The sequence below is a fragment of the Hyaena hyaena genome, unplaced genomic scaffold, assembly GCF_003009895.1.
Source record: "Hyaena hyaena isolate Hyena2069 unplaced genomic scaffold, ASM300989v1 scaffold_703, whole genome shotgun sequence".
Lineage (NCBI taxonomy): Eukaryota > Metazoa > Chordata > Mammalia > Carnivora > Hyaenidae > Hyaena > Hyaena hyaena.
In genome coordinates, this window is record NW_024081335.1 from 23795 (window position 1) to 31055 (window position 7261).

The following is a 7261-nucleotide window of genomic DNA, read 5'->3' on the forward strand; positions in this document are numbered from 1 at the left end:
TCAGCTCCACCTTCTGACTCTACCAATTATTAATAAAACCACAGTTTCTCAAGTCACCCAGGTTCATTTATGAGTATACCCCCCCATACGATTCTGTCTCCACCAAAGCAATCAACTACCAAAATTCTATCACAGAAGTAAACGGAAAGAAAAAAGAAGTCTCTCCTTCCATTATTACAAACCCTAAATTTACAGCTCTTCTAAAATTAAAAGAACTCCCAGTACATTTGCTAAAATATACCTTTATCCTTGTGCTTATTGCTACTGACCATTAAAGACAAACTTAATTAATGAATCATATGTTGTGAATATTAAGTAAAGAACTGGATTCCATACCACAGATTTTAGAGATTTATGAGTCTATCATATACTAATTTGTGAAGTTAAATAATAATATAATCTTGAGGTGCCTGGGTGCCTCAGGTGGTAGAGGTCTGATTCTTGATTTTGGCTCAAGTCATGATCTTAGGGTCATGGGATCAATCCCCATGTCAGGCTCTGTGCTGAATGTGGAATCAGCTTAAGATTCTTTCTCTTTCTCTCCCTCTGTACCTCCCCGCTACTCTCTAAAATCAATCGATATAAATAAATAAATAAATAAATAAATAAATGTGTGTGTGTGTGTGTGTGTATAATCTCCTGTGTAAGCCTCCTAACTTCTTTGAAATAGGACTTTGAAAGCCAAATACATTTGAAAATTACATAAGGTATTCTTCATTGTGTGTATGTGTATTAGATTTTCGTATAAAATTGTTGTAAAATGTCTACGATTTTGAAGAGGAAACTTAAAAACATTTTTTTTGTGATGGATTTATAATGGATACTCCCACACACTTGTGGATTATGACTTCACATTCCAGTTTTATGCCTCTTCCTTTGCATTTCAGTTTTTGAAAGGTCACTTAGTACAGAGTTCACCATATCTAATTGTAATTGTCAAACATAAAATAGGCATTCTCCATACTTACTAGTATGATACATTATTTTTTATATTTGTTATTAAGTATATCAATTAGTAATTTTAACATAAATATAAATGCTGATAATATTTTCAATCCTTAGCTATTATTTTATTTAGTTTATATGTTTCCAATGTCTTTGGGAGCAAATTTCTGTAATGCATCATTAGTGATAGTTCTTTCAGGAATAGATATACACATGTCCACATTGTATTATGTTGAGGACAGGATGATGCTGCCCTCACCCTAAGCACAGTTTATGGCAGCATCCAAATCCACCAACAGTTTAGACTCCATTAGAAGTATCTTTGGAGTTCAGACATGTGTGACCTGAATGCTAAAGGTTTATGCACCTGGGAAACACATCCAAAGAAGATGAACCTATAAAAAGATGGGGCAGAATTTAACAAGAGTTCTCTATTTGGTATTGGCATGAGAGTAAACAGTTTGCTGATTTTGACTGAAACAATTCCAAACCATAAAAGAAAAGAATAGCCAAGAAAGTCATATTCTTCCTAGACAATTCTAGAAGAGAGGATTCACTTTCTTTTAAGACAAGAATGGGAAATGCATTTATTGGGCTAAAGTGAAAGAAATGTTCTGTAACTCGCTTTGAGCAATTGTCAGATTCCAACAGTAATGGAAGAATGTTAAAAGAAATCGTTAGATAGGACAGAAGTCAAGAGAATTAAGTATTAATCCATCTTGAACCCTCTCATGTTTAGGTAACACAAAGAATTTGTTGAGGATCTTCTAAGAGCTAGACTGTGTGGACTTCAACTAAAGAAACCATGTCACGGAACAGTGATGCTTGTTAGAAAGCAGCTAACTTCAAGTGCTATTTTCTTTAGCTTTATTATTTGAGATAAGCTAACTAGAATTATTTGATTTACAGTTGCTTATGAGAAAAGGGAGGCTTTTTCCCAGGCTGTGCTATATTTTTCTAGAAAAACATGGCTCTCCTAAACATTACTATAATATATAATATATTATGATAGACATAGTGTATAATTAATCATTTGCTCCTCAGTTTTAAGCTGCATAAAAAGGGTGCAAATGAGTATTTTTTAAAGAAAAACTTCCAAATGTCACACTATTCCTGCAGTAATCCTTCATTCCAGCTGTCTCAAGGTGCTTGTTTGATTTCTGGGGTCTCTTCAAGAAGTACTTCCATCCCCATGCCTATCACCACATAGACTTCGCTACTGGCCAGCTCTTCCCTCTGGGACCTCAATACTGCAACTAGGTTTGGTACGGAATTAATTTTAACTAAATGCCTGAGCCTTGTTAAAAAGATGTTACCAATTTTGACACGAGTCTTCCATTAAGTTCTTCCACTGAGTCCCTCTCTGGGGAAGGAGGTGGTTGTCTGTTCCCTGTAGCTTGCCTATTTCTCCACAACTGTGACTTTAGTGGGCCCCCCAAATGGCCTCATTACCAGCAGGAGGCAGATGATTAGCTTGAATATCTCTGCCACGCCATATGAATCATTTATTGGGCACCTGCCAGGGTGTCACCTACTATGCTATCTGCTCTCTCTATATTATCTTATTCATGCTACACATATTGACTAAAAGACCACATCTGCCAGGCACTACACAGGACTGAGCAAGACAGACACACACCACACACTCTGCTCAGTGCACGGGATAAATAGTGATGAAAGAAGCAGTTGGGTAGAATCTACTGATGGTAATTTTACACAACTCGGAATTATTTGAATTAGACCCACGAAGTCTTACACTTATAAGTGAGACAACATAAAGGTCTTCTAAAAAGAAGTAATTAAGAGGAGATGTGGTGACTATCATGATCAAATCCAATCTCAACAGCTAAATGAAAACTTCTGAGGAGAGTCATTTAAAAAGAATCATCTCAAAGGACCTTTAGTGAGGGAATAAACAAAAGTAGAATTAGATGGGGAAGAGGAAAAAGAGAAAAGAACGTGGCAGATGAGGATAGTTTTGCAGGGTCATCTTGGGTTCTTAAATGGAAACCAAAGACCAATATGCAAATTATATCTAGATGCTTGAAGGTGTCTCAACAAACTTGAAAGCTATATTTTATTCTGATTTGTTCTGGAAACTTAACTTAACATGGGGGAGACCCCCAGAAAACTATCAATTAAATCAATTTATCAATGAGCTCATTTGTTCTGGCTCATTCTTGGTAGGGATTGGTATGCCCTGGTTAAGAAATGTAGACTTCCGGGCTCACTTCGGCAGCACATATACTAAAATTGGAACGATACAGAGAAGATTAGCATGGCCCCTGCGCAAGGATGACACGCAAATTCGTGAAGCGTTCCATATTTTTTTTGCACGGATAGGAGGATCACTGGGTGTTATGTGGAAACTAATTTGACAATAAACTATTTGTAAAAAAAATAAATAAATAAATAAAAAATAAAAGATGGGCAGCTCTTCAAAGAAAAAAAAAAAAAAAAGAAATGTAGACTTCCTCCTACTTGCAATGAGAAGCCATTGGATGGAAGAACATGATCTGATATTAACTTTAAAACCTGGCTGCTGAATCATGCATTGCCAAGGGCGAGGAAGGACACAAGGAAACTAGTTAGGAGGTTGCACAGAGTACAGGCATGATGTGATTGGTGTGCAGGATGAGGGAGGCAGTGTCACATTGTGGACAGATAATGAAGGTAGAACTATCAAGAATTACAATTTGGTTAGTTGTAGATGGTAGTGCTTTACCTGCATTTGGGATGACTGGGGGTAGGGACTGGCTTGGAGGGGGAGAGAAATCTGAGAAGGTTTGAGAAGCTACTATTGCATGAAGATTCTCCTACACATATGCTGTATTCATTACGTTAATGAGATGTTGACAAAGATTCTTCCATCTTAAGTCCCAGGTCATTTTAGATCAGGGTCCCTCAACCACAGCACTACTGACAGGTTGGGCTAGGTCATTCTTTGTAGTAGGGGTCTATCATGTGGGCTTTATGATGTTTAGTAGCATTCCTGGCCTCTACCCATATGACCCAAATGGCATCCTTTAAACTGTGACATCCAAGTGTCCCTGCAGCGGTGGGGTAGGGGGGGTGGGGGTGGGGGAATGCCCCAGTTGAAAACCACTGTTGTCTTACATATGAAACAAAGGCAGAATATCAAAGTCCAGAGAGACCGCTCATCTAGTCCAAGAAAAATTGTCTTTCTGAATGTAACAGAAATTGGTTGTTAGTCACATCATCTCCCTGTACCCTCCAAAATACGTCAGCATTGAATAGAAAAAAATATTATTGCAGGGTTAATGTTAATTGCCAATATTTTGTAAACTAGAAAATGAAAGAAGTTGACAGTGTTAAGCTCTCTTATAGAAAATCCTGTGGATTCCAGTGAATGGTTCAGTGATTATTTTACATAAGTGGATGTCAGCATGACCTCCCTCACTGATTTAAATAATAATAATAATAAATTGACACAAAATATTCCTCCCTCAAAAAATTGATCATTAAAGAACAGTGTAAATGTTTCATAAATGACTGGATTTTCTTCTGAATTTGTTTTATTAGTGTCCCACATGAAGTTACAATTGTGCGATTCTGTTGAATGACTGCCCTTTAGGGTTTTCAGAAATGGAGATTTTTAGTACATGGCTGTGTTTCCAGATTGGGGGTGGGGAGGTGGGGGTGGAATGACATAGCAAAATTTGGTTGCATAATTTTTCTGTATTTAAAAAATATAGAAATTATTTCTTATTTGAAGACTTAATCTTTTAAATTAGTATTTAAAATAAGTAAGAAGAAATTATGGAAACAAACAAAATGATTTCTAAGTGGCTGTTGGTAGAAGGCAGAATAATGGGCCCCATATTTCTTTTTTGTATGTAAGTATGTATGTATGTATGTATTTTTAATAGAGAGAGAGTGAGGGAGGGGCAGAGAGAATAGAAAAAAGAGAATCTTAAGTAGGCTCCACATTCAATGTAGAGCCTAATTCAAGGCTCAATCTCATGACCATGAGATCATGAACTGAGCTGATGCTTCTCTGGCCAAAAGTCCAACGCTTAACCGAGTGAGCCACCCAGCTGCCCCAAGGGCCACATATTTTTGGAACTTAACAATACATTATTTTATACAGCAAAAGTGATTTTGCAGATGCAAATAAATTAAGAATTCAGAGATGGGGAGATTATACTGGATTATCTGAGTGAGCCCAATGTCATCACAAGGATCCTTAAATGATGGATGAGGTAGCAAATCAGATGCAGAGATTTGAAGATGTGATGTTCCTACCTTTGAGCATGGGGGAAGGGATTGCTGGCCAAGGGATGCTGGTGTCCTCCAGGAGCTGGACAAGACGAGGTAAAAGGGGCGCCTGGGTGGCTCAGTCGGTTGAGCGTCCGACTTCGGCTCAGGTCATGATCTTGCGGTTCGTGGGTTCAAGCCCCGCGTCAGGCTCTGTGCTGACAGCCAGCTCAGAGCCTGAAGCCTGTTTCAGATTCTGTGTTTCCCTCTCTCTCTAACCCTCCCCTGATCATGCTGTGTCTCTCTCTCTCTCAGAAATAAATAAAAACCATTTAAAAAGTTAAAAAAAAAAAAGACGAGGTAACAGACCATCCTGGAGCCTCCAGATGGGATACAGCATTGCTCACACCTTGATTATAACCTAGTTAGGGCCACTTTGTAATCCTGACCTCCAGAATTGTAGGACAGTGGAGCCGGCTCGCTGTAAACTACAATATTTGCATTAATTTTGTTACAGCTGTCATCGGAAACTAATGCATTGCTTTATAAGAACTTTTTTTATTTTTAACAATTCTTATACAGTAAAAATATATTTGGTTGACTGTTGTTTGAAACCTACTAAAAAGCTAAGAGAAATCCATTTGAGTATTCCTGCTCATAAGTGTTTTTCACTGGCAAATTTTAACTTCTAAATGGCATTTTGTTCTCAGATACCTTCAAAACATCTTCAGGAAACATCAGGGTACTATTGAAATTTCCTCAATGACTAATAATCTCTTTTGATATTTCAAAAAAGGCTTTTATGTAAATAATGTCAGAGATTTGAAAAATAGCACTGAGCACTTGTATTTGATTCAAAGATCATAAATTTGAATACATGAATTCATATAAATTAGCAATCAGTCTGAAAAATCTGTTTTATTTATTTCTTTTCTTGCTTCTTATCTGAAAAATAGGAACTACATTAATCAAAAAAATAAATGCAGTGAAAATGAAATGCAAAAATAATCTTCATTAATATGCTTAGGATACAATTTCAAGTACACAAGTAAAAAAAAATCTAACATTTGAATCTCCAACACCACATTTTTGGTTTTCTACTTTTCGTCAGTAAAAAGATCCCCATTTAGAAAGACAGAAGACATCTCAGAACCAATAAGAGTGGCTTACAATAATCACAAGTATAAGTAAAAGCAGTGGTTTCCATGTGGGACACATGTTACAAACTTGTAAATAACACTTGGATTAATACGTGGAACTCACTGAGGATGTTGTAACACCTGCTTTCCAAGCTGTCCTGATATATGAGAAACGTGGAAACAGGGCAAACTATGTCTGAGATTAAAATTTACTCAGTAGTGAAGTGTTACATTGAAATCCCGGTGCAATGTTTAGTCTGGTGCCACAGAAAGACTGAGGGAAAGGACGGTGCTGTGAAGATCCAATGGGTTATTTGAAGAGTAACTGATTATCGTCCTCTATGAAGTCATTATAGTTTAATGATCTACTACTGTGATTATTTTGATCTGTGTTTATCACCTTTAAGAGCAAAGGGGAGCATGATTCACATGCTGGGCTCAAAGCTAGGGACCTTACAAACAGTATCTTAATTCACCCTTCTGACACTCTCCTCGAATAGTGACAGTAACCCCACTCTACAGTTGAAAACTCTGGAACTCTGGGTATTTGAGTAACTTACAAAAGGTCAGACATCTCAGTAAGTGACAAAGTCAGGATTTAGAAAGAATGCATATCTAGAGACTGTCTGATGCTAGTGCCTGTGATGTCTGTTACGCCTTCAGTGTCCATCCGGTCTCCCCATTTTGGACATTGTGGACAGCTGCCAAAATGATTAGTGATTCAGACGAAACCCAGCCTCTGAGTAATGACAAAACACTGAAATTGTCTTGCTTTTGCTTAGAGAGAAATGGATAGCAGAAATAAAAATTAAGAAATGTGAAAATAATTCAGAAGTCACGACATCGACTCCAGAAAAAGTACCCATGATAATCTAACTTTGTTTATATATTTTTTAAAAATTTTTTAATGTTTTATTTATTTCTAGGAGAGAGAGGGAGAGAGACGCGTGAGCAGGGGA

At 37.2% G+C, this 7261-nt stretch overlaps 1 non-coding gene across 1 annotated transcript; it reads left to right on the forward strand.

The window, feature by feature from the left end:
* The first annotated feature begins 3168 nt into the window (after nucleotides 1–3168).
* Nucleotides 3169–3275, forward strand: LOC120220521. The gene has a single exon (XR_005525600.1). It is a non-coding gene; the product is annotated as a U6 spliceosomal RNA (small nuclear RNA).
* The last annotated feature ends 3986 nt before the right edge of the window (nucleotides 3276–7261 follow it).